We start from the raw sequence: 10,145 nt of genomic DNA, 5'->3' as shown, positions 1-10,145 counted from the left end.
ATATATATATATATATAGAGAGAGAGAGAGAGAGAGAGAGAGAGAGAGAGAGAGAGAGAGAGAGAGAGAGAGAGAGAGAGAGTGTTATTACAATAACACAGGCCTCCATAAACACTTAGAAAAGCAAACAATAAATCAATTGCCCAATATATAACTGCATTATAATTTAACCAGGAAAATTAATGGATCATTGTTGATATTGTAGATAGGAATACTGTGAATTGAACTGTAAGTTACTGAAGAGTCCAACACAACAATAGTTGCTATGATGCTATAGTCAGTAATCTACTCAATGCTGAAGCCAAAGTAGGATTAAACCATCACTGGGAGACTTTCTATTTTAGGCACCAAGAGCAAATGGCTGTAAAGTGTATGCTTAAACTTGGTTTGCAGCCCTGTGCCAATCCCTTTCCCGTGTGTATATTTTTCAAGAGCACAGCGGTTTCTCCTCAATCACCATGTTAAATATCATTTGATTCCATAGCATTTTTTGCTACAAAGAGAAACTTACATTTGAGAGATTAACAAAGATTCTACTTTACAGTTCAGTTGATTAATAATTTAAAAGCACTATAGCAGCAATTTCATAAGGAAAAGGAGGAGATGAGCCAATAATAGTGAAGCTAGAAACATATTGTGTTTCACCTTCTAGAGAGCAGACATCTGTTAAGTAAATTTTATCAGTGCTGTTTATATGACCTGAAAAAAACAGGTTGTAATCCCAGAATGATTCCATTTGAAAATGTAATTTAAAACAATTACACACTCCTTAGCTCTGCATTCAGGTGTACAAGTCATCAATGCTTATGGCTTCTCAGTGGATCACTTCATCATAAATACACCTAGCTTTTAAATGAAGTTATTTATTTAAATGTTTGTAACATTCATGCTTTTTTTCCCTTTTTCTAAAAAGAGAAGCATGTGTATATATATATATATATATATATATATATATATATATATATATATATATATATATATATACATTTGCAACCAATTTGCTTGAAAGCTTATTAGAGGATGTTTGTTTAAACACAGCTCTGGGAAAATGTAGTGAAGCGATCTATAAAGAGGAAAAACTATAAATTACCCAAGAATCTCCAAGGAGATTTAATTAGTGAGTAGTAAGCTTTAAAGGGAAACTCTTCCACCATATCTCAGGATGGAATGATCTCCTAAGAGCAGTACTGGTTAATAAGAAAAAAAGTAGAAGGAACTTGGAAAATAGGAAGGATCAGTGAAGCTTAGAAATAACCTATTTCTTTCCTACTGTCTTTCTCCACACAAGTGTCCAATTAAGGCCGGTGGAGTCTGTGTCGATTGTAAAACTGAGTAACAATATGTCAAAAAAGAAATTGTGAAATGTTATAATAGGTTTTTGATTTTCGGTTTTAACCATTAAACACAGATAAAACTAAATATAAATAACACGGTTAAGCCCTGCTGTGACAGGACAGTCAATAGTCAGGAAGGGTCAAGGAAGCAAGTCACACATAATAATTCAGTGCTACCCAGTCCAACAAATGAAATAAAACAAAACTAGTGTAATAAAAAATAAATAAATAAATAAATAAATAAATAAATAAATAAATTGCAAACACTATAACCTTTGGTCAGCCAAAGACTGCAGCTCTGCTTACCAGTGCCATCTCATCCATGCGGATACTCATATTTTCCAAGAACTTGCCTTTAGAAGTATTTGTCTGCAGGTGTTAAATAAATCAAAAACACACCTATTTATTAATGTGTTGATATATATATATATATATATATATATATATATATATATATATATATATATATATATATATATATATATATATATATATATATATATATATATATATATATATATATTTTTTTTTTTTTCCTGTGAGGGATTGGTCGCACACAGAGGACATGGACAACAAAATTCCAAAGAAAGTATTTTTAATAGCGGCGGCTCTGCCTCAATGAAGGAGCAAAACAAATAACAAACAAACAAAAATGAACTGGAAGATGGTCTCTTTAGAAAAGTAAAATAAATAAAACACAAACAGACAAACAGCAATGTCCACAGACCCTTGCTTATCCACTGTACTTTCAGTAATTCTGTTACAACAGGGTACTTTCAGGCTTGTGATTCGTTTCTCCACTCAGTTCAAACAGTCCCAGCAGTCTCTCGAACACAGACAAATAAACCCAATTGTGGCCCAGATAGGCCACAGGGCTGGCCAAACGAGGCAATCACTAATTAATAAGCTAACTGTTTCCTATACTAACAGCAACTGTAGCATATCATGCAATTAACTTCCCAAACTCAAGGCAGGCTGATTCCAAGCCAGCTACAGATCATTCCAGCTGTCCCCTGCTGTGTAGAGAGGTTTGGTTTCAGACTGCCACGAGCACCTCCTGCTGGTTGATCTGTGAGCTGGCTCACAATATATATAAATCGGGCGCACAAGGTTATTATCTTACAGTAACATGAGAAAAACTACAATAAAAAATAATAACATTAATTGCTTGGTTGTCACACTAGGTTATTTTAGATTTGTTTAGAGACAGTAGACAGAACACAGTGGAGGGGATTTCAAAAACCAATGTTATTTTATGGAACTCGTGGTATAGTAAAGGAAGCTTTAGTAGCAAGTGATTTTCAAATTAAATTGGTTAATAAAATCAATCCATTAATGTTTTGAAATTGAGTCGAAGAGGTCATTAATTAACACATTTCTCGTTAAAAAGTTTAATTGTCGCAGGCTATGTACATCACTTCCTTTCTAATGATTAGATAAAGGGAACTCGTTAATCAAAATGCATGTTAACGAGAGCAAAAAAGCAGGGCAGCAGTCAAATGGAATATGGGAATATCTATTCTGTGTATAATTTGTGAACTTAATTTTGTTATCCAGAATGTATATTTATTCAGAACACTTCACATATAAAATGTTGATTTTACAATTATCTGGCATGTAACGGCACAGATTAAAAAATAAATAAATAAAAAGGAAAAAATAAATATTTTGACACACCTTGCTATATAGTTTTAATGTGCATTTAACATTTTTTTTCGGTTAAAAAGAAGAAATTTTTTTTTTTTTGAATGGCACGGGGGGTAAGCCATCTATATAGGCTTGGTTGGAATTTATTTTCTTATTTTGACATTGGTATGTATTTTAGTATGTACGATTGTAGGCTACAAATATATATGTAACACTTCATTAAATATATAACACTTTATTATATGTGTATTAAGCTTTTAAAATTAAGATAGAACTCCCTAACCCAATAAACAAATTTGTTTATAATTGATTGTTCGGTGAATTCCTCTAATAATGCATTTTCTCTGGTACTCTGCTCGCCTATGCGATAAATAAACTCAACACAGTATTATAAGAACATGTTATATGCATACAGATGTGTGAAGGTGAAAGTGTACATTGTATCTGACAACATTACAAACACATTTTAGGCAAAATCCATGTCAGTAATCTGTTGCCTGTAAAACTGTATTGTAATATAAAGTATGTCGTTTTCTATACCAGGATGTCATTATTTACTAGGTTTTTAATTGTGTAATTCAAATACAATCTACAGTAGAGGTCAGTTGTCATATAATGTACAGTATGTATCCAGAATTCAGATAGGATACAGTTGCATTGATCATTTCTGTAACAGTACACTGGGAGCAAATAACAGTATATAATTTTAGCAATACAACAAACATTGTGTAAAGTAAAAAATAATTGAAAGTGAATACATCTCATACATAATCACAAGTATAAAAAAAGTCTTAAATATTTTCGTAATTACAAATATTGAATTATCTAAGCAGTTTGTAAGAAATTATCCTGTACACGCTCTGTATCGTCAGCCTCACAGTCACATTCTGTTAAACTTCTGTTTCAAGGTGAGTTATATACTCTTTCATTCATCAAGACCCCCCTTTTCCACATGCAAATTAACTCCTTATAAATTGTGATAGTTAACACAGGTTAATTTCCTTTTAAATTCCTACACAAACGAAATAAATAGCCGTAAGAAGCCCTGCTCGTTAAGATATTAACATTATTTTGTAAATCAACATCATTTTGGAAATCACATTAGCATGATTATTTAATAGCAAAATAGGCCTAATGACCACTTGAAAATGCCAAATGAATGCTACATGCCGATTTGTTGATTAACACTGGAGTGATCATTAAAATGACCTTTTGAAAATCCTGCCCAGTGTCCTTTAGGGAAAAACACTAAATTCAGTTGCTGGTCTCAATTGAACCACAGAAACATTTGAATCATATTGTATTGCAACATCTGGGTTTACACAAATAGCATGTCAATATTCAAGATATAGTTTGTAAAGTATTTATATACAGTATGTATGCTTAGTAAATCATTATTAGCAGTGGAAGTATTAGTAATATTAGTATATTATTTTGACCACATATGCTGGAGTTTTATTATTGCCCCTGTGAAGGGGATATAGTGGATGGGGTTGTACATTCATACATACATACATATGTCACACTTTACAATTTTCCATATATCTGCTAATCCAATAGTCATGAAACATTTTAGCACAAGTTATCCAGAGTCAGATTCTAGTGAAATATGGAGAACAGTTTTTTTAATTGTGATAAACATTTCATTGGCATTTCTTAAGATTGCTCAACGTGTTCAAATAAGAATAATATATTCAGCATGTTTGTTTTTAAATTACTTTATTGATCAAAAGTTACACATGTATGCAGATCACATAATGATCATTTACCTTGGATTGTACTGCATATTTTCATTTCTTTACATTTTGGAAACTGGATACCTGTTTAGTCCTAAAAAGAAGTTGGGCTTCATGACATGACATGTCATCTCGTGTACAAAAATATATTTTACTGACAAACAATGGAGGTACAATGCAGGCTCTTTTAGTATTTCTTAGTCACTGAAGACCATGGGGAAGAATAGTGAGTTTATTTCTGCACAGTAGCATTCCCTTCTAAAAATTGTAAGCGTGTGAATGGGTGACTACACTTTGTCCTTCTTAATCCAAGAGGCACTAGAGTAATAAAAGGGTTTACTTGTTTGCAAGGTTTCAAATACCTGCTTACTGTTGTATAGAATCTTTGAGAGGCTGACCAAGCACATATTGTGTTGTGAATCAAGTTGAATTCTTAATAGATGCGAGGTAAAGATGAAAAAAGGGAAACCTGGTTCATAGACAGACCTGTGTCAGTCAGGGTAGCCTAGTTTGCAGGATATCTAAGGTCACATTAATAGACAGTTAATGCTATCACTTATCTGGATAAACTATGCCTGAAATATAAATACACAAAGAGATTAATTGCACAACTGTTAATCTGTTACTTTTCATAATCACATAACTCTTACAAAAAGTAATAACTTCTACAGTAAATGGAATAAAGGAAACAATGAAAATCAAAAAGCCTATCTGCTTAACTCTCTAATCTTCAATCTTCATTTCATAAACATCTCTGTAAGAATATCCAATGACGCATATGTGCAAGTATTGTTCTTGTTTCTATATTTTATATGACACTATTGTATTCAAATACATTGCTACTGTCTATTGTCTAGTTGTCTTGTGTAACTAAAAGTTTGACATGTCTTGGCTTTGATTATAACAAAAAAGGTTGTCTTGACATCCCATTTCCAGATGAAGAAAAAGAGAGAAATTCACCAGGGTCAAAAAGTGATACAGAATCTAACTGACAATTTGCTGGACAAGCAGTCTCAGCATTATGCCTAGTGGTCAATTGTCCCCATTAGAAAACCACCATCATAATTGCCACTAATTAGCATTGTTGTTGGCAGACTCAAACAGTGGCCATGAATTGCCATAGGGAACAATGCATTATTGAGGCAGTATGGAGATGCTCAGCTTGTGCAGAGACCATGCTGGGCGTACCCTTTACATAAAGGATGTGGATTAAAGGTGCGTCAATCTTTACATGACAGTCTGGCACCTGTCATGAGTATTAAATATTCACATTCAAAAAGAAAATCAACAACCTCTGGCAGGTGGTACCAATTTAATAGGTCATTATACTCCACCCACCAATTGCTTAAAATGAAATGGTGCTGAATTTAAGACCAGTAAGCTGTAAAGTAACAAGAAAATTGGTTGCCATAAGCATTGACAACTAAGATCTAAATATGATATTTTTCTTTCCTATTGATTCTGATTCAATTGTGTGATATGTTGACTTTAAAAACACAAAAGTGATTTTTACCTCTTTTCATGTTCATTTCATTTCTCTTCATTTGTGTCATCCCAATTATGTGAATAATGTTTCAGTTTGCTTCCTTACAAATGCTACACTGGTCAGTACTTCCATCTGGGTTATCTGAATTGAATATTTTCAACCCTTTAAACCAAAATATTGGAACCGTTTACAAAAATGACATCATCCAACAAATTACACACTCCACAATTCAATCCAAAATAATATCCTTTTCAAAATGTATTCCTTGGTTTATTAAGTATTTCTAAGAAACCTTTCCTACTGTACCTTTATGATAAAAATAAAACGAAACATAGCTATACATATAAAACTTATATTTATGAATTGATTTTATTTGTATATGGTTTGTTGTATGTGCTGCCTATGCTATAGCTATGTGAGGTATAGCAAAGCATCAGTATCTGTAGTAAAGAATTTTTTTTTTCTAAGGGATATTGGCCTTATTTGACTCTCCTCTAGGAAGTGAAGCTCTAGATATCATTGAAACAGAGGTCAAAACCATGTAACTGGCATGGATATAGTTATATACCAGAAACTACAGAAAGTCACAGAAGAAGCAAAGCATGTACTATCCTGTTTTTCCTAAATTATTCAAAGTCAAATTGAATTTAGTCCCCACATTTCCCATGCAAAGTAAGAGCTTTGAGTGTTCGTATGATGTTTTTTGCTCTAATGATAGATACTGCCTAACACTTCCCATCCTTACTTGGCTGGGTTGCTTATTAACATCTGTTCTCCCATATCATGTGATTGCAAGGGTCTCTTTGGGGGAGACCCAGCTTGACTCCAGTTGGGACACTACGACGATTTCATGTCTAATATAGATTATTTCCCTTATGAATTACATATAATAAAATGGGTGTCGGTTCAAATCTAATCCTCTAATCTTTTCCTATTCTACTAAAAAAGAAAATTCTTATTTTCATTTTTTCATGTTTGAATTGTGTCCTTCCCTACATGGCCTATTGTAACTAGTGCCTCTGACACCTCTGAAAAGGTACTGTCTAATTAAAGTACAACAGCACACGCATATTCCACTTAATGTGACCATTAGGAGGCCCTTCACAAACAAGGGTTGTGTTTTCACATTGTATCAAGGTGTATTTGCAACCTGTTGTATAAGAGAGCATAGCTTTAAGTCTTAAGGCTATATACACTGTTGAAGTAGTCACAGACTTTAGCATTGATTTAGACTTTACTGAATCTAACTGATTGGTTTTTACTTTCTGAGATAAAAATGTACACAACTTACCCTTTAAAACTTTCCTGGCAAGCATTCTGGGAGAGTGTGATCCATGAGATCGCTTTGTTTAATTAACTTTCCAAGTCTTGCATTAGAATTAGTCTAAACATGTCTCATTAATTAATATTGATAAAGTTGTCTATTTATCCAGAACTGTAATTTGGTCATGGCTGGATCAATAAATTGTACTTTACTCTGCATCCTATCATTTTTTTGATGCTTTTTTGTTTTCACCCGCTATTCAAATTTGTTGATGGCTTGTTCCAATTTCATGCATGTGCACTTCAGATTTAATTTTGTTTGCCCAAAACATGGGTATCCAAAACTGTTCTAAAATCATTCTTTAAAAATCTGTGACAAAAGAAAGTGCAGCCTTTAATAGCCCAGATGATATCCCACGTGATCTCCAGTTACAGTTTTATATAATCTCAGAGAATAAACATTGCTTCGTGGAGCGTGTTAAAAAGAGATGGACAGCTTCTCGGCTTAGAAAACAGCTTTATTAGAGAAAAAAAAAGTTAAAGCTTCTATACACTCATGTCCAAAAACAGGTCAATCGTTTCCAATTAATACAAAGTACAAAGATATTTACTAGATAAGAATTAACCTTAATGCATCAATGCAAATTCCAAATTGTGGTTCATTGTCATCAACAATAAATCAGAAATGTTGGTAACCCTGGACAGAATTACAATATTTACATAAATGTGCCTGCCTTCCAGTTGGTGAGCTTTCTTCTTTTGCCTTACATGCTGTACATCTGCCAGTGATTGCAGCAGCTGCTAATTGATGTGGAACTCAGAGCCTTGTTAAGCCCCATTGTCAAAAGTGTGGCTATGCCTTGAGCACCTGTCAGATGTAATAAGGCAGTGGTTAATGTGGTTTAAACATTATCGTGGAAGGAGAAAACATAAGTTTCCATGGACTGTATGAATAAATGAATCAGACTACTGTTGAGTGTTTCTGTTTATTTATTTATTTATTTATTTCTGATACGTTGATATCCTTCCTTAATAATGGTTGCTTTCCCAACAATCTGTCATTGTCTAATTCCAATCAGAAAACATAATTAGTAAGTCACCCCTTCTTTCATTAACATTCATATCTTCCATATTCTCCCTCATCTCATAGGTACCCATTATGTCCAGTTTATTATGGTGGTCCACTGTCTAGTCTGGTTGACCAGTTAGAAGATCTCCAAACCAATGGAGTCTGAGGCAAATGTTTCATGCTTTCGTGTCACAATAAAAATATAATTCTATACAAATATCTGTGTTTTTACGGGTTTGTCTTGAACTACTGTGTGTCTGTTTGTACAACAGATATTGGTCTTCATCTTTGACACTGTTATGATTTAAACAAGGAAAACTGAATGATCATTTAGCTTTGTCAGCTTTCTGTAGAATGACCTTCTGATAACCTCATGACAATGGGATTAAGAGTTCTAAAAATATTCAGACCTTCACATGCAACTTGTAAGCTTCTCCACAGGCTGCTGTACCGTTCACATTGATAGCAGACCATTTTGGTTACTAATGTACTTATTTTCTCACATTTCTTTTCCTTAACCTGTAGAAATGTAATATACATTGCTGTATAGAGAGGACAAATATGCAAACAAAGTGTAAAAGGCTGTCCTCTATCTGTTTATTTAATGTAGCCATCATGTATCCATATTTTAAAAAGTAATGTCATATTGTCAAAACATGTTTTTAAATAACTATAATTTATAATTCATTGAAGGTTAATGTAAGGAATTTATCAGCGAGTTTATCAAATTCTGCAACTTCACACACTTTATGCATTAATCAAACATTGCTTGACTGAAACTTTACCCGTATGTTTTCAAACATTCTCTATTGTAAGAGAATGCTTTAAATTATGAATATGAACAAAATTTTAAAAGTTTCAAGCGTAAACCTTTTCTTTAACCCCATTCATTTCAATATCAGATGTTTTTTTTGTATTTCATAAAAAAACTGTAAAATTCCCTACAACAGCAGATACAATGGACAGCATGGATTTGGCCGGCGGTCCATCTCCATCTTGAGGAGGTGAGGCCTGATGCAGACAAGCAGCCATGGCAGGGTGGAGAGTTTCTCCTGCCTCCAAAGGGAGATGCAGTTGCTGAGGTGGTAATGGAAAGGAACTGTGGGAAGGTGTATAAATAAAATAGAAAGGGACTTGATTAGGGGTTAAATAGCAAGCTGATTACAGATTTGAAGGGGGAGGGGCCCTTGCTCCTGTGCCCCGAAGGACACCATGGATACAAATAAAGATGTTAAAGAACATTTTCAAATTTAGCCTTTTGATACAATATTATCTGTGCTCTATGAGAGAAGTCTGATGTTGACCCAAGGCATTGAGAAAAAAAAAAAAATCTATGATTTAAAGCATAGATATTTAAAGCTATATTGCAAATACACTCTTCTGGTTAGTACATGCTATTCTGTTTTTTTCCCTTTATAAAAATGGTAATATCATAAAACATGTCAGACTCAAAAATAAAAGAATAACATAACAAATGACAAAAAGACCTGCACCTACTGTTACAGTACATAATGCCCTAAAACATAAGAACATCTGTTGTGAAAAGCTTGGTACACTGAACAATCAAAAAAAGACTAGAACAAAAGGTACTACAGGATGACCCAAATACT

The sequence above is a fragment of the Polyodon spathula genome, chromosome 17 (assembly GCF_017654505.1).
Source record: "Polyodon spathula isolate WHYD16114869_AA chromosome 17, ASM1765450v1, whole genome shotgun sequence".
In the NCBI taxonomy this organism is placed as follows: Eukaryota; Metazoa; Chordata; class Actinopteri; order Acipenseriformes; family Polyodontidae; genus Polyodon; species Polyodon spathula.
This window is presented reverse-complemented; position numbering follows the sequence as displayed.